Genomic DNA, 19,247 nt, shown 5'->3' on the forward strand with positions numbered 1-19,247 from the left:
TTGCGGACCGGCGGCCTCCGACGGACCCGGCAGAACTCCTGCGGATCTGTCTCCTTGATCCAGCACCACCGGCCCCGCCACTCGTCCCACCTCTCCTTCTGGGCGCCCTCCGGGTACGTGCCCCTGCTCTGGGTCCTCGGGATCCAAGTAATGCAGCCAGAGATGGCACCCCCTGGCTGGATGCGAGGGGTGAAGTAATGGCGGAAGAGCGCCGTGCTAGGGTGCACTCCAGCGAAGCCCTCACAAAGGTGAGCAAAGAAGGCCATGCAAGCCACGATGTTCGGCGTAAGATCTAGAAGGTGGAAGCCGTAGGTGTGCATGATATCATTGAAGAAATCTGAGAAAGGGGGGCAGAGCCCGCACGAGAAGTAGTCGACGAAGAAAGGATATCGATTTGGACCTGGCTTGGCGAAGGAGGCAGGGACGATGCGCGTGGCAGGATGCCCCGACGTCTGCCTCCCCCACAGGGGCCTGAACTTGTCCTTGAGGGTGAGCGCGTCGACCGTTGGGGTGAAGAGGGCGTACTGCGTCCGCAGCTCCACCAACTCGCTCTCCGGTGCCTCCTTCCCTCCGGCATCCTTGTCCGCTCCCTTGCCCTTGCTTGCCTTTGGCGCCATGGCGGCTGAGAGGGGGCGAGGGATCAAGGGCAATGGGGGCACGGCGGCGGCGAGCAGAAGCGAAAGCTCCGATTTGCACTTGAAGAAGAAGAGGGGAACGGCGGTTCCAAGATTGGAAAAGGCACGGAGGGTAAATGAGCAGTGCCCCTACGGTTTCCTCTTTTTATGGGGAAGACGCGGGCCGCCTCTTTACTGTTCACCGAGAGGTGATGCAAGCGCGCTGCGACCGCTCCACGCACGACCCCCACGTCACGCACTCAATGTGAATCGTGGGGAAGTGCAACTGGCGAAGAAATTACCGCGGTTAAAACTCTGCCACGCGTGCCCGCACACCGTTCTGGGCTCGGCCCAACAATGTTCGCGCTTATATGTGGCCCAGGCTTGGGGGCTCCTGTTGGTGTACAAACGTAGGGGCCTTTGTTGTACCCCTTTACTTGTGCACGAGCAGTCGTAGTCACACCTGCGGCCATGCTTGGCGGGGTAGAGGAAGGAAAGCTATGAGGCTGCCAAAAGCAGCACTCAAGCCAGAGGCATGAAGAGCAAAGGGGCAAGATGGACTTCCCCCGGCAACACCCTTGCCGGGGTGGCCTACATAGCCCTGGCAAGAGCCTTGCCGGGGCGACTTGCCCAACATCAGCAAGGCCGCCACCCTTGAGCCTGAGAGTTCTCACACCATCGACAATGTCGAGACCAAGACTCAGGGGCGCCTACGTGGTGGCATGCAGATCTTTGTGAAGACCAAAGGCCTGCGAGTCTAGATAAGAACCAGAAGACGAAGACCCCCAGCAAGATCCTTGCCGGGGACAGCCGCAAGGCCCCGGCAAGACCCTTGCCGGGGGCATCTGCGGGCCACGGCCAGGCCCGCACCTTCCAAGGCTTCTCCGCCCCGCGGCCATTCTGAGGTGGCAACCAGCCCGCAAACTAGGCAAGCGACTGCGTGGCAGCATGCAGTTTCTAGGCCAACTAGTCAAGCACCTGCGTGGTGGCATGCAGATCTTTGTGAAGCTCCTGTCACCGCACCAGCACAGCAGCCAGCCAGCCAGCGTGGTGCTGCATGCCTCGTCAGCTTGGACGCGCGTCGAAGCAAGGCGAGGGGGCGACGAACGGGACGAGCTTTGTTGCCGTCCCTGATAAAGCAAGAGGGCACGTAGGTAGCGCATTAAATGCGTTTGTCCTACAGTGTCATGCGATAAACTTGTACACTGTAGATACTTTCCACCTCCTGTGTGCCATTGTGGCGACCCCTTTGCCATATAAAAGGAGGCCCGAGGCGTACTGTGGAAGGATTCGGACTTTCTGGACTGGGCACGCATAGTAGCTAGTCCAAGAACTAAAGAACACAAGATAAACACAGACAAGCAGGACTAGGGTTTTATGCATCATTTGCGGCCCGAACCTGGGTAAAAATCCCCTCGCGTTGATCGCTAGACCTGCTCTTTGCGTAGCTCTTCGCCCCCGCCAACCGTAGTAGGGGTCCTCAGGATCCCATAGGTGTCGTTTTCCCTGACATTAATACTCTAGATGCATGCTAGATAGCGGTCGCTGTGTGGAGTAATAGTAGTAAATGCAGGCAGGAGTCGGTCTACTTGACACGGACGTGATGCCTATATTCATAATCATTGCCTTGGATATCATCATAACTTTGCGCTTTTCTATCAATTGCTCGACAGTAATTTGTTCACCCACCATACTATTTTCTTTCAAGAGAGAAGCCTCTAGTGAAACCTATGGCCCCCGGGTCTATTGTCCATCATATATTTTCAGATCTATAAACCAAGAAACCGAAAAATACCTTCCTGCAATTTATTTGTTTTTACTTTGTTTTATGTTTGAGTAATCTTTTATATCTATCTCTATCAGATCTCATCCTTGCAAGTGACCGTGAAGGGATTGACAACCCCTTTATCGCGTTGGGTGCAAGTGTTTGATTGTTTGTGCAGGTGCATAGATTGGAGACATGCATTTACCTCCAAAATAAGGGAAATACTCATCTCCACGTTGCTGCATCACCCTTTCCTCTATAAGGGAAAAACCAACGCAAGCTCAACAAGTAGCAATGGGCTCTGGCTTAGTTGAGTAGTTATTGTGACCACTTCCGGGATGGGCTAGCAGATGTAGAATGAGTAGGTGTACCGGGCTATCCGTGGGTTAAGAGGGAATACTTTCGAAAAACTATGTCTCGATCTTCCCATCATGGAGGTGGTCGAGTCTTGTGGGGAAAAGTGTGCAACCTCTGCAGAGTTTCAACCTAATCGATTAGTTGTGTCCCCGATTACAGACAACTTGAGCATCTAGTAGTGGAAATGCAGGGAGATCTCATCACACTTAATAAAATCAGTTGGGTTTAAATGAATCTTTGGGAATGGATTGAGTTGGGTTTGCCAACTCATCCTATGCTATTACTGTAGTGGTATAATAATAACTTTTATTCTAGGGAAAAACTAGCTTTATGCAAAATTAAACTTAGATCTTTCCACCAACCAAATTGCATGTACAAATAGGTTCATTATACTTATGATGTGACTTGCCAGTACATTCAATGTACTAACCTATATGGCTGCAACTTATCACGTTGCAGATATATCCGACGAGGATTAAGGTACGATAGGTCGATGTTCTACACTCAACCTTGCTCATGGAGTTGGACTCATTTACTACTTTGCTTCCGCAGTATTTGTTTTATTTGGCAATATGCCCTATTTTGTAATAAATGTGTTGCTCCTGGACTATCGATGTAATAAAGAGATGTGTGGTGTTTCTGTTATTACATCGAGTATTGTGTGTGCTAGCAAATCGATCCAGGGACTAGCACAGTAAGCACAAAGACTTCGACTCTTACTGGGTCGGGTCGCTACAAGGAGTAATCATATAAAGTGGTTGGAAGCTTGACATTTTTCTTTGTGTCTAATTCCTACATTCCTAATCTGCAAGCTAAAAATGATTTTTTTAGAATATATAATATTATTTATGGCACTTAGAGAGTCATGCATGGCACTAGAAAAATGGAAAATATTTTTTTATTAACCAAATCTTCAATCATTTTTTGGAATTATTGATCACAATGGTAACACCCATGTAAGTTCGAAAAATGGGCAATGCCATCTTGGTTGAAAGTCATTGATCTTCATATGAGATAGGTTAGTTTGTCAAGTTTTTTTTTCAAGTTTGTGGTATTGACAGTTTATCATTTTCCCCACAAGTCATTGCACATAAGAGGCCTCCATGCAAAATGATTTTCAATTTTTGAGCCTGTTTTCATTTTCTACAATTTTTCTCAATGTGTTATCAAAATTGCAAGGATGACTAATCATGTAAAATGGTTGGGAATTTGAGTTTTATTTGTGGATGTTGCTTATATTCCTAACGTGGAAGGTGAAAATGATGTTTCATAATTTATTGGACCAAACTAGAGCACAGTTGCAGTTCAAATTTGAATTACTTGATGTAAATCACCAGAAATTCCATAAATCAATGAAAATGGCAATATCACTCTGGAATTCATGAAATATTGGTAGTTAGAATCCCATGTGGTATAATTTAGGTGAAAAGTATAAGAGCACAATTTATAATATTATTTATGGCACTTGCTTCACAAAAAGTCATGTATGGCACTAGAAAAATGGAAAATAAATTTTTATTAACCACATCCTATCTTTTTGTGGAATAATTGCTCATAATGGTAACACCCTTGTTAGTTCCAAAGAGGGTCATGTTATCATCTACTATGCCATGAAGATGCACATGGGCAAGTTCAGTTGAAAGTCATTGATCTGCATATGAGATAGCTCCGTTTGTGAAGGTTTTTCTTCAAGTTTCTGGTATTGCCAGTTTATCATTTTTCCCACAAGCCATTGCGCTTAAGAGGCCTCCATGCGAAAGGATTTCAATTTTAGAGCCTTTTTTCATTTACTATTATTTATTTCAATGTGTTGTCAAAATTGCATGGATGACTACTACCTCTTGAGCATGTGTTGGTTTTCCCTTGAAGAGGAAAGGGTGATGCAGCAAAGTAGCGTAAGTATTTCCCTCAGTTTTTGAGAACCAAGGTATCAATACAGTAGGAGATAACACACAAGTCACCTAGTACCTGCACAAACAATCAAGAACCTTGCAACCAACGCGATAAAGGGGTTGTCAATCCCTTCAAGGTCACTCGCAAAAGTGAGATCTAATAAAGATAGTAAGGTAAATATTTTTGGTATTTTTGTTGTATGGATTGGAAAATAAAGATTGCAAAATAGTAAACGAGATGTGATGTAAATAAAAGAGATGCAATATAATAAGAAAGAGACCCGGGGGCCATAGGTTTCACTAGTGGCTTCTCTCAAGATAGCATGTATTACGGTGGGTGAACAAATTACTGCCGAGCAATTGATAGAAAAGCGCATAATTATGAGAATATCTAGGCAATGATCATGAATATAGGCATCAGGTCCGTGTCAAGTAGACTGAAACGATTCTGCATCTACTACTATTACTCCCCACATCGACCGCTATCCAGCATGCATCTAGAGTATTAAGTTCATAAGAACAGAGTAACGCATTAAGCAAGATGACATGATGTAGAGGGATAAACTCAAGCAATATGATATAAACCCCATCTTTTTATCCTCAATGGAAACAATACAATACGTGCCTTGCTGCCCCTACTGTCACTAGGAAAGGACACCGCAAGATTTAACCCAAAGCTAAGCACTTCTCCCATTGCAAGAAAGATCAATCTAGTAGGCCAAACTAAACCGATAATTCGAAGAGACTTGCAAAGATATCAAATCATGCATATAAGAATTCTGAGAAGAACCAAATATTATTCATAGATAATCTTGATCATAAATCCACAATTCATCGGATCTCAGCAAACACACCGCAAAAGAGTATTACATCGAATAGATCTCCAAGAACATCGAGGAGAACTTTGTATTGAGAACCAAAGAGAGACAAGAAGACATCTAGCTAATAACTATGGACCCAAAGGTCTGTGGTAAACTACTTAGGCATCATCGGAGAGGCTATGGTGTTGATGTAGAAGACCTCCATGATCGATTCCCCCTCTGGCATGGCGCCGAAAAAGGCCCCAAGATGGGATCTCACGGGTACAGAAGGTTGAGGCGATGAAAAAGTGGTTTCGTGGCCCCCTGATGTTTTTAGGGTATAAGGGTATATATAGGTGAAAAAATTACGTCGGTGGAGCTCCGTGGGGCCCACGAGGGTGGGGGGTGCGGCCTCCGGCCTCGTGGCCGCCTCGCGGAGTTCCAGACTTCAACTCCAAGTCTTCTGGATTGCTTTCGTTCCTAGAAAGATCATCGCGAAGGTTTCATTCCGTTTGGATTTCGTTTGGTATTCCTTTTCTGCAAAACACTGAAATAGGAAGAAAAAAATAGAAACTGGCACTGGGCCTTTGGTTAATAGGTTAGTCCCAAAAATAATATAAAAGAGCATATTAAAGCCCATTAAACATCCAAAACAGATAATATAATAGCATGGAACAATAAAAATTATAGATACGTTGGAGACGTATCAAGCATCCCCAAGCTTAATTCCTACTCGTCCTCGAGTAGGTAAATGATAAAAATAGAATTTTTGATGTGGAATGCTACCTAACATAATTTTCAATGTAATTTTCTTTATTGTGGCATGAATGTTCAGATCCGAAAGATTCAAGACAAAAGTTTAATATTGACATAAAAATAATAATACTTCAAGCATACTAACAAAGTAATCATGTCTTCTCAAAACAACATGGCCAAAGAAAGTTCATCCCTACAAAATCATATAGTTTGGCTATGCTCCATGTTCGTCACACAAAATGCTCAAATCAAGCAGAACCCCGATGACAAGCCAAGCAATTGTTTCATACTTTAGTATTCTCAAACTTTTTCAACTTTCACGCAATACATGAGCGTGAGCCATGGACATATCATTATAGGTGGAATAGAATGGTGGTTGTGGAGAAGACAAAAAAGAGGAAGCTGGTTTCACATCAACTAGGCATATTAATGGGCTATGGAGATGCCCATCAATAGATATCAATGTGAGTGAGTAGGGATTGCCACGCAACGGATGCACTAGAGCTATAAATATGTGAAAGCTCAACAAAATAAACTAAGTGGGTGTCCTTCCAACTTGCTTGCTCATGAAGACCTAGGGCATTTGAGGAAGCCCATCATTGGAATATACAAGCCAAGTTCTATAATGAAAAATTCCCACTAGTATGAAAGTGACAAAATAGGAGACTCTCTATCATGAAGATCATGGTGCTACTTTGAAGCACAAGTGTGGAAGAAGGATAGTAACATTGTCCCTTCTCTCTTTTTCTCTCATATTTTTGTTGGGCTGCTTTGGCCTCTTTTTTTATTGGGCTTCTTTGGCCTCTCTTTTTTCCTCACACGGGACAATTCTCTAATAATGATGATCATCACACTTTTATTTATTTACAACTCAAGAATTACAACTCGATATTTAGAACAAAATATGACTCTATATGAATGCTTCCAGCGGTCTACCGGGATGTGCAATGAATCAAGAGTGACATGTATGAAAAATTATGAATGGTGGCCTTGCCACAAATACGATGTCAACTACATGATCATGCAAGGCAACATGACAATGATGAAGCGTGTCATAATAAACGGAACGGTGGAAATTTGCATGGAAATATATCTCGGAATGGCTATGGAAATGCCATAATAGGTAGGTATGGTGGCTGTTTTGAGGAAGGTAAATGGTGGGTTTATGGTACCGGCGAAAGTTGCGCGGCACTAGAGAGGCTAGCAATGGTGGAAGGGTGAGAGTGCGTATAATCCATGGACTCAACATTAGTCATAAAGAACTCACATACTTATTGCAAAAATTTACAAGTCATCAAAACCAAGCACTACGCGCATGCTCCTAGGGGGATAGATTGGTAGGAAAATACCATCGCTCGTCCCCGACCGCCACTCATAAGGAGGGCAATCAAAGAAACGCCTCATGCTTCAAATTTGTTACACAACTGTTACCATACGTGCATGCTACGGGACTTGCAAACCTCAACACAAGTACTTATCAAATTCAAAATTACTCAACTAGCATGACTCTAATATCACCATCTTCATATCTCAAAACAATCATCAAGCATCAAACTTCTCATAGTATTCAATGCACTTCATATGAAAGTTTTTATTATACCCATCTTGGATGCCTATCATAATAGGACTAATTTTATAGCCAAAGCAAATTACCATGCTGTTCTAAAAGACTCTCAAAATAATATAAGTGAAGCATGAGAGATCAATAATTTCTATAAAATAAAACCACCACCGTGCTCTAAAAAGATATAAGTGAAGCACTAGAGCAAAATTATCTAGCTCAAAAGACATAAGTGAAGCACATAGAGTATTATAATAAATTCCGATTCATGCGTGTCTCTCCAAAAAGGTGCGTACAGCAAGTATGATTGGGGTAAACTAAAAAGCAAAGACTCAAATCATACAAGACGCTCCAAGCAAAACACATATCATGTGGTGAATAAAAATATAGCCTCAATTAAAGTTACCGATAGATGAAGACGAAAGAGGGGATGCCTTCCGGGGCATCCCCAAGCTTAGGCTCTTGGTTGTCCTTGAATTTTACCTTGGGGTGCCTTGGGCATCCCCAAGCTTAGGCTCTTGCCACTCCTTATTCCAAAATCCATCAAATCTTTACCCAAAAACTTGAAAACTTCACAGAACAAAACTTAACAGAAAATCTCATGAGCTCCGTTAGTATAAGAAAACAAACCACCACTTTAAGGTACTTTAATGAAATCATTCTTTATTTGTATTGGTGTTAAACCTACTGTATTCCAACTTCTCTATGGTTCGTACCCCCCGATACTACTCATAGATTCATTAAAATAAGCAAACAACACACGAAAAACAGAATCTGTCAAAACAGAACAGTCTGTAGCAATCTGATTCATACAAATACTTCTGTAACTCCAAAAATTCTGAAAAACATAGGACGACCTATATAATTTTTTTATTGATCTACTACAGTTGGAATCAGTATTTTATCTCTCTTTGGTGATTATTAACAATTGTTTTCGTGAGCAGAAAGTTTCTGTCTTTTTTCAGCAAGATCAAATAATTATCACCCAAGAAGATCCTCTAGGTTTTACTTGGCACAAACACTAATTAAAACATAAAACCACATCTAACCAGAGGTTAGATGAATTATTTATTACTAAATAGGAACAAAAATAAAAAAACAAAAATAAAATTGGGTTGCCTCCCAACAAGCGCTATAGTTTAACGCCCCTAGCTAGGCATAAAAACAAGGATAGATCTAAGTATTGTCATCTTCGGTAAGAACTCCTTCAATTGGACACACATGACCCTTAGGAGGTTCTTTGGTTTTGTTAATGATGAAACTCCTAGGCAAGAAATCAATAAATTCATTCGTAGCAAAAGGTTCCTTAATGATATCGAAAAAGTTGGGGTGAACACTTATTGATTTGAGCTCTTCATTTTCCTTATTAGAAGATTCACCCTTATTTTTAGGAACATAGATGAACTTCGCAACTTTGGTAGGAGGAGGATTTGAGGTATTATTAACGGCAGAAAAAGCGGATCACAAGTTGGTAATAATATCTTCGAGTTTATCAATTCTAGTGGAATCTTGGTCTATCTTCTCATTAACTATGGGTTCCTTTTCCCTTAGATTTTTCAGAGTAACTCCTACCTTAGATCCACATTGGGTAATGTGGTTGTGGATATTTTTATCCAAGTTTTCAATTAACTCTACAGTGGCAATTTTATTTTCAATAATATCAAGCCTTTGCATCACATGTTCCAGAGTTAAAATAGTTCCGTTGACCAAAAGAGGTGGTGGGCCTAACAAATCTATCATAGCATTATAAGAATCAAAAGTATGGCTTCCCAAGAAATTCCCTCCGGTAATGGTGTCAAGAACATATCTATTCCAAGGAGTGATGCCTACATAAAAATTGCGAAGAAGAACGGAAGTGGATTGCTTTTTAGTAGATCTATTTTGAGCATTGCAAATTCTATACCAAACATCTTTTAGATTTTCTCCCTCCCTTTGTTTAAAATTGAGAACTTCATTATCAGGACTATTAACAATGATAGGAGGACTAGCCATCACGGCGAAACAAAGGATCTAACACACGGACACACAAGAAGCAAGCGAAAAGAAGCGAACAGAAAAGGGGCGAAGAAAAGGCAAAGGTTTTCGAAAATCGTTTTAGAAGTGGGGGAGAGGAAAACGAGAGACAAATGGTAAATAATGTAATGCGAGGGAGAAGATTTTATGATGGGTACTTGGTATGTCTTGACTTGAGCGTAGGTCTCCCTGGCAACGGCGCCAGAAATCCTTCTTGCTACCTCTTGAGCATGCGTTGGTTTTCCCATGAAGAGGAAAGGGTGATTCAGCAATGTAGCCTAAGTATTTCCCTCAGTTTTTGAGAACCAAGGTATCAATCCAGTAGGAGATAACACACAAGTCAGCTAGTACCTGCACAAACAATCAAGAACCTTGCAACCAACGCGATAAAGGGGTTTTCAATCCCTTCACGGTCACTCGCAAAAGTGAGATCTAATAAAGATAGTAAGATAAATATTTTTGGTATTTTGTTGTATAGATTGGAAAATAAAGATTGCAAAATAGTAAACGATATGTGATGTAAATAAAAGAGATGCAATATAATAAGAAAGAGACCCGGGGGCCATAGGTTTTACTAGTGGCTTCTCTCAAGATAGCATGTATTACGGTGGGTGAACAAATTACTGCCGAGCAATTGATAAAAAGCGCATAATTATGAGAATATCTAGGCAATGATCATGAATATGATATAACGCATTAAGCAACATGACATGATGTAGAGGGATAAACTCAAGCAATATGATATAAATCCCATCTTTTTATCCTCGATGGCAACAATACAATACGTGCCTTGCTGCCCCTACTGTCATTGGGAAATGACACCGCAAGATTGAACCCAAAGCTAAGCACTTCTCCGAGTGCAAGAAAGATCAATCTAGTAGGCCAAACTAAACCGATATTTCGAAGAGACTTGCAAAGATATCAAATCATGCATATAAGAATTCAGAGAAGAACCAAATGTTATTCATAGATAATCTTGAATATAAATCCACAATTCATCAGATCTCAGCAAACACACCGCAAAAGAGTATTACATCGAATAGATCTCCAAGAACATCGAGGAGAACTTTGTATTGAGAACCAAAGAGAGAGAGAAGAAGCCATCTAGCTAATAAATATGGACCCGAAGGTCTTTGGTAAACTACTCACACATCATCGGAGAGGCTATGGTGTTGATGTAGAAGCCCTCCGTGATCGATTCCCCCTCCGGCAGAGCGCCGGAAAAGGCCCCAAGATGGGATCTCACGGGTACAGAAGGTTGCGGCGGTGGAAAAGTGGTTGCATGGCCCCCCTCATGTTTTTAGGGTATAAGAGTAGAGATAGGTGAAAAAGTACGTCGGTGGAGCTCTGTGGGGCCCACGAGGGTGGGGGTGCGCCCTCCTGCCTCGTGGCCGCCTTGCGAAGTTCCAGACTTCAACTCCAAGTCTTCTGGATTGCTTTTTTCCAAGAAAGGTCATCGGGAAGGTTTCATTCCGTTTGGATTCCGTTTGGTATTCCTTTTTTCCAAAACACTAAAATAGGCAAAGAAAACAGAAACTGGCACTGGGCCTTTGGTTAATAGGTTAGTCCCAAAAATAATATAAAAGAGCATATTAAAGCCCATTAAACATCCAAAACAGATAATATAATAGCATGGAACAATAAAAAAATTATAGATATGTTGGAGACGTATCAATGACTAATCATATAAGATGGTTGGAAATTTGAATTTTGTTTGTGGATACTACTTACACTCCTAATGTGGAAGGTGAAAATGATTTTTTAGAATTTATTGCACCGAACTGGAGCACACTTGTACTCCCCCCGTTCCTAAATATAAGTCTTTTACTAGATTTCAATGCAGACTACATACGAAGCAAAATGAGTGAATCTACATTCTAAAATATGTCTATATACATCCGTATGTAGTTCCTATTGAGTGTTTAAAAAGACTTATATTTAGGAACGAAGGGAGTAGTTCAAATTTGAATTACTTAATGTAAATCACCAGAAATACAATAAATCAATGAAATATAGCAATATCACTCTGCAATTCATGAAAAATTGGCAGTTGGAATCCCATGTGGTTTACTTTAGGTGAAAATTGTTAGGGCACAATTTACCATATTATTTATGGAACTTGTTTCACAAAAAAAGTCATGTATTTGTGGTATTTTCATTTTATCCCTTTTCCCACAAGCCAGTGCAAATGACAAGCCTCCATGCAAAAGGATTTCAATTTTTTAGCCTTTCTTCATTTTCTATAATTTTTCTCAATGAGTTGTCAAAATTGCTTGGATGACTAATCATATAAAATGGTTGGGAATTTGAGTTTTCTTTGTGAATACTTCCTACATTCCTAATGTTGGAGATGAAACTTATTTTTCAAAATTTATTGGACCAAACTAGAGCACACTTGCAATTGAAATTTGAATTACTTGATGTAAATCGCTAGAAATTCAATAAATCAATGAAATATGGCAATATCACTATGAAATTTATGAAAAATTGGCAGTTGGAAACCCATGTGGTATACTTTAGGTGAAAATTGTAAGGGCACAATTAACAATATTACTTATGGCACTTGCTTCACAAAAAAGTCATGTATGGCACTAGAAAAATGGAAAGTAACTTTTTATTTGTGGTATTGTAAGTTTATCCATTTCCACACAAACCATTGCACATAACATGCCTCCATGCAAAAGGATTTGAATTTTTTCAGCCTTTTTGCATTTTCTATGTTTTTTCTCAATGTGTTGTCAAAATTGCATGGAAAATCATACAAATTTGCACCCAATTTCTGATTTGCGCATATATTCAAATGAAATTCATACAAATCATGAGTCATTCCAAGTGCATGAAAGCAACTCGAAATACAATCTAGTTTTAGCACATGAATTCATACGTATTTTTTTCAAATAAAATGACAAGTTCGGCGTAGCCCTACTCCCAAATCTGAAACTAATCTTCTTCGGGAACCTGCAAATAGCACGCAAAAATGACATCGTTGAAGTTGAGGCCATCCCAGAAGGCACGTCGCTCGGTGATGTTTAAGTGCAGCATTAGGTTGAGGCCGTTGAAGTGCTGGATCCGAGCGGCGTGGTCCTGGCCAAGATTTCCGGCCATAATGGGCTGTTAGGTTCAAAGCCTAGATGCGCCCTCTCCTCCGGCGTCAGACCTGCCCAAAACCTACGGGTGGCGCATGCAAAGGCGACCGTACCGATGGTGGGAACATGCGCCAACAGAAGACTCGCCGCACTCGGAACCCATCCCATTGGCAGACGCATGTCTGGTGGCACCAGGATGTCGCAGATGCCCAGAAGCTCGGCTTCACCGAGAGTGATGATGTGCGGCCACACCATGGATGCGGAAGTGTAGGAGGGCCAGGGTATGTGATGTAGTTGCGTCGGCGACGGATAAGGTTGTGGAGGCGAGCGGCGAAATGGGATGGGTGGCTGCATATATGGCACGGGAGGGGGGTTTCCGGTGTTAAGCCACCATTAATGGGCGTGGCGACAGGACTGCTGATACGCCTCCAACATATCTATATTTTTTGATTGTTCCATGCAATTAGACTATCATTCTTGGATGTTTTATACTCATTTACTAGCAACTTTATATCATTTTTTGGGACTAACCTATTGACATAGTGCCCAGTGCTAGTTGTTGTTTTCTGCTTGTTTTTTACTTTGCAGAATATCAATACCAAATGAAGTCCAAATGCCACGAAACTTTTTGGATATTTCTTTCTGGACAAAAGACACCCAGAGAGCCAAGGAAGTGCACCAGAGGAAGCCTGTGGGGCCCACAAGGCACCAGGGTGCGCCAGAAGGCCTAGGCACGTCCTGGTGGGTAGTGGGGGCCTGAAAGGATCGAGAAGAGGTGTCTAGAGGGGGATTAGACCCTTAACAAAGAAAATTAGCAGTTTTTAATTTCTTCAAGTTAAGGTGGAGTTTTACCACAAGTTTAAACATTCACAATACATTTCAAGCAAGCATGGCAAGAGTATATGAGCAGTGGAAAGTAAAGCATGCAGCTTGCGAGAATGTAAAGGGATGGGATTGGAGTGTGCAAACGCAATTGGAGACACGGAGATTTTTGGGGTGGTTCCGATAGGTGGTGCTATCGTACATCCACATTGGTGGAGACTTCAACCCACGAAGGGTAACGGTTGCGCGAGTCCACGGAGGGCTCCACCCATGAAGGGTCCACGAAGAAGCAACCTTGTCTATCCCGCCATGGCCATCGCCCACGAAGGACTTGTCTCACTAGGGTAGATCTTCACGAAGTAGGCGATCTCCTTGCCCTTACAAACTCCTTGGTTCAACTCCACAATCTTGACGGAGGCTCCCAAGTGACACCTAACCAATCTAGGAGACACCACTCTCCAAAAGGTAATAGATGGTGTGTTGATGATGAACTCCTTGATCTTGTGCTTCAAATGATAGTGTCCCCACCACTCAACTCTCTCTCACAGATTTGGATTTGGTGGAAAGATGATTTGAGTGGAAAGCAACTTGGGGAAGGCTAGAGGTCAAGATTCTTGTGGTTGGATTTGAATATCTTGGTCTCAACACATGAGTAGGTTGTTCTCTCTCAGAAAATGAATGCTGGAAGTGTAGGCATGTTCTGATAGCTCTCTCCACGAATGGAGGATGGGTGGAGGGGTATATATAGCCTCCACACAAAATCTAGCCGTTACACACAATTTACCACACTCGGTGGGACCGAATACTAAAACTCGGTTAGATTGATTTAGTTCAAAATGTCAATGTTAGGCTTTTCGGTGGGACCAATATGCTCAACTCGGTGGGTCCAATGTGCTATGGTTAGGGTAAAACCTCAACTCAGTTTGACCGATTACACAAACTCGGTGAGACCGATTTTGGTAGGAAAACAGAGAGTTGGTCAAGCAAACTCGATGGGACCGATTGCATATCCCGGTGAGACCGAAATGATTGCAACAGGCAACAGCGAGTTTGCAAGCCCATCTCGGTGAGAGCGAGATCCCATCGGTGAGATCGGACTGATTAGGGTTTCTGGTTGTGGCTATGTCAAGTGAACTCGGTGGCGTTGGATAGATCAAATCGGTGGGGCCGAGTTTGACTTTTTGTTTGGGACATATGTGGATATGAGAAAGTGGTTGAGGGATTTTGGAGCATATCAGTAAGAACTTTGAGCAAGCAAGCCATTAAGCAACGCCTCATCCCCTTTTAATAGTATTGGCTTTCCTATGGACTCAATGTGATCTTGGATCGATAAAATAGAAAATGAAGATCCTTGAGCTTTTGCCAATATTTGACCTTAGCATCATGAAGGGGTTCCACATCATCTTGTCCATGCCACGCCTATGTTGAACTCATCTGAAATATACTATATGAAAATGTTAGTCCAACAAGAGATATGTCGACATTAATTACCAAAATCACCCAGGGAGCACTTGTGCTTTCAATCTCCCCCTTTTTGGTAATTGTTGACAATATACATCAAAGCTTTAGATAAAGATATGAAGAATAATATGTAAAGCTTTGGAAGGACATGTAACATGCATAGGCTCCCCCTACATGTATGCAATCATGTGAATATAGAATATAAGATCGTGTGAATGCATAGGCATGTCAGAGCAAGCAATGAGTTACATGTATCTTGGTTATATGCATCAGAGCAAATGGTGTAGATACTAGAAATATACCTTCATGTTCGTGAGTCCTTCTTGCAAACAATATGTACATCAGCAAGAGATCATCATGCACATGAGTGTCAGATGAACCTGAGTAAACAAGGTTAGATAACACAGAAACATCTACTAAACAGAGCAAGAACAGCAAACCACAAGAGTACCAAGATTGGGATGACATGTAGTGAGTGAGTACTAGGTACTCTATTGGATATAGACATGTCCCCAAGTAGTAAAGATATGCAATGAATTCGAAGATTTCCTTCCCTTAGATGTCTTTCTCCCCCTGAATCTTATAATTGATAATGGGAGAATATAGGGAAAAAGAAAATCTGAGCAAAACAAACATAACATATACATGTCTTTTCCCCTCTTAAAGACATGTGACTTCTCTCCTCTTTGAATACCAAGCATCTGGGAAGACTAAGAAATTTTTCCTTCCCATAGGGTCTCCCTCTCCCTTTGATGTGATTAAGCTTTGATGTGATCTCTCTCTCCCCCTTTGACATCAATTTCCAAGAAGGGATCTTCTGGAGTGTGAGTCGAATAGATTTGGTCCTTGAGTCACATGAGAAAGCAGCATATAGAATGTGATGCGGGTAGAGGACAAGAATCATTGAGTGGAGCTGGAACAAATATGCAGGATGCAAATGGCAAAGTGTCTTCTCAGTATTGAATTCGGTTACTCCGAGTTATTTGCTTCGGTGGCACCTAGTCGTTTCGGTTTAGCCGAAGGAAACAAACTGGTGAGGCCGAATCCAACTCAGAGAGAAAGCATTTGTCATCTCAGCTCACTTAGGCAAATAAGATCTCACAAAGATTTGCAAAGAATTAACTGAAAGATTTGTTATGAATTGGAAGCAGGAAATGCAGAAAATAACAGAGAAAAAGAAAATAGATCTAGATGAAGTTTTTTTTGATAAAAGGAAACAAACATGCAAGAGACAAATGCAAGAACACAGAGAAAAACTAGAGAACTTCATCTAGAATTGGTTGGCGACAAAGTCACCTGTGTTAGCGTATATTGACCGAGGAGTCAAGTGAGAACACTTGATCGTAGGTCATACTCATTGTTTAAGCTCAAAATGGGGTTACCATTTTTTGTTTAAGCATTTTGATGTATTCGCATCTTGTTGAGATGCTTTGACCCATGACTTGGGGTAAAGCTTCTCTAAGATGGAATGACATACCTTGGGTGGTGGTGTTGATCTTGGTCATGTAGTTGAACTTGTGTAGGATGCTCAAGGTTGATGTAGCACATCAATGGTTGGGAGCACCACTTGTAGTTTGAGTTCATCTACCTACATGGGTTAGTCTTGCAAGGAAGAGCACTTGTATATCCAAAATGACAAGCATGAGGTTTGATACCAAATGAAATTGGATATAAAGAAATTGCCAAAGGATATGTTGAAAGGTTTCATGTTTCCTTGTCTTCAACCACCATATTGTAGAGACTTGGTGATGTAGAGATTGCTCAAGATGTGAGTGAGTTGCAATCCCATAGATTTAGATTTATCCAAGTACCTACAAGGGTTAGATAGAGTCGGGGGAAACGACACCTATGGAATCACTGGGATCCCTTCTACGGTTGGCGGGCGCGGGGTTTTGCAAAGAGCGGATCCGGTAGTCAGCACAAAGATCGTTTTACCCAGGTTCGGGCCATGAGGATGCGTAATACCCTAGTCCTGATTTGGTGTATATATATGAGTGTTCTTGAGCTCTCGAACTAGCTACGGTGCGTGTCTAGTCCAAAAGATCTGAATCCTTCTCCTGTACGCCTCGGGCCTCCTTTTATAGACAAAAGGGCTGCTACAGTGGCACACAGGAGGTGGAAAGGTATACAGTGGCTAAGTTTATCCTCTGGCACCATCGGACAAACACATTTAATGCGCTGCCGACATGCCCTCCTTGCTTTATCGGGGACGGCGAGGAAGCTCGTCCCAGCTGTCGCCGCCTCGCCTGGCTCCGACGCGCGTCCGAGCTGATGAGGTGTAGTAGCTCCACGTTGGCTAGCTGCTGGGCTGGCGCGGTGGCGGAGTCTTCACGAAGATATGCATGCCACCACGCAGGTGCTTGCCAAGTAAGCCTAGAGACCGTGCGCCGCCACGCACGTGCCTGCTTAGCTGGTTGGGCTGGCAGCTGTATGGGACCGGCGGTGGAGCCTTGGCAGATGTGGGCCTGGCCGTGGCCTCGCGAGTGTCCTCGGCAAGGGTCTTGCCGGGGCATCACGGTCGTCCCCGGCAAGGGTCTTGCCGGGGGTATCGTGGATTTCCTCGGCTAGGATCCCGCCGAGGATTCTCGTCTTCTGGTCCTCATCTGATCTTGTATGTTTATGATCTTCACAAAGATCTGCATGCCACCACGGAGGTGCTTCCCAAGCCTTGGTTCCAATGTGGTTGATGGTGTTGGAGCCCTTGGCTCAAGGGTGGCGCGCTCTGCTGGCATTGGGCAAGTTGCCCCGACAAGGACCTTGCAGGGGCCGTGGAGGCCGCCCCGGCAAGGGTCTTGCCGGCGGAGTCCACCTCGCCCTCTTGCTCTTTGTGTCTCTGTCCTGGCGTTGCTTTGGCCATCTTGTGCCTTTGTTTCCATCCTCTACCCTGCTTAGTGTGGCCGCGGGCGTGGCTCTGACTGCCCATGCATAAGTAAAGGGGTAAAAAAGGAGAGCCCCTACTTTTGTGCACCGACAGGAGCCCCCGGCCCTGGGCCACACATAAGCACAACGCGTTGTTGGGCCGGCCCCAGAACGGTGCGCGGGCAGGCGGGGCGAGATTTTACCGCAGTAATTCCTTCACTGGCTTGCGCTTCCCCATGACCCGCATTGAATGCGCGTCGTGGAGGGTCGTGTGTGACGTGGGGGGCATGCGTGGGGCGGCCGCTGCTCTCATGCGTCACATCATGGTAAATGGTAATGAAGCGGCCCGCGCCTTCCCCATAAAAAAGGAGAAACTGCGGGCGTGACGCCCATTTACCCTCTGCGCCTTCTCCAATCTTGGAAACACCGTCCCTCCCTTCTTCCTTCTCAAGCTCTTGCTTTCGCTCGCCACTGCCGCCCCCATTGCTCTTGATTCTTCGTCCCCCCTCCAGTTGCCATGGCGCCAAAAACCAGCAGGGGCAAGGGAGTGGCCAAGGATGCCGGGGAGAGGGAGGCGCCGGAGAGTGAGTTGGCAGCTCGGCGGACGTAGCTCGCCTAATTTCTGTCGATGGTCGACGCGATCCACCTCCGAGACTACTTCAAGCCCCTGTGGGGGTGTAAGACGAAGGGGCACCCTACCACGCGCATCATCCCCGCTGGCTCGCCGTGGCCGGCCTGAATCGGTACCCATTCTTCGTTGACTATTTTTCCTGCGGGCTTTGGCCCCCTTTCTCCGATTTCTTCAATGACGTCATGCACACCTATGGCTTCCACCTTCTGGATTTTACTCCAAATGCCGTGGCGTGCATGGCTCTTTTTGCCCATCTCAGCGAGGGCTTCGCCGGGGTGCATCCCAACACGGCGCTCTTCCACCACTACTTCTTTCCTCGCATCCAAAAGGGAGGCGCCATCTCCGGCTGTGTCGCCTGGATCCCACGGAACGAGGGGAAGGGGACATATCCGGAGGGTTCTCAGAAGGAGAGGTGGGAGGAGTGGCGAGGCCGGTGGTGCTGGATTGAGGAGGAGGATCCGCAGGAATTTTGCCGGGTTCGCCAGGCGCCGCCGGTTCGCAGAGATGATTGGAGCAATGTCGACGCCGATGATGAGAAGCTCACGATCGCCACCACCAGGATTCATCGCCTCACTGTGGCCGGGCTCACCCTTGAGATGATTGGGGCGGATTTCATCCGTCGCCGAATTG

This window comes from Aegilops tauschii, chromosome 6 (assembly GCF_002575655.3).
Source record: "Aegilops tauschii subsp. strangulata cultivar AL8/78 chromosome 6, Aet v6.0, whole genome shotgun sequence".
NCBI lineage: Eukaryota > Viridiplantae > Streptophyta > Magnoliopsida > Poales > Poaceae > Aegilops > Aegilops tauschii.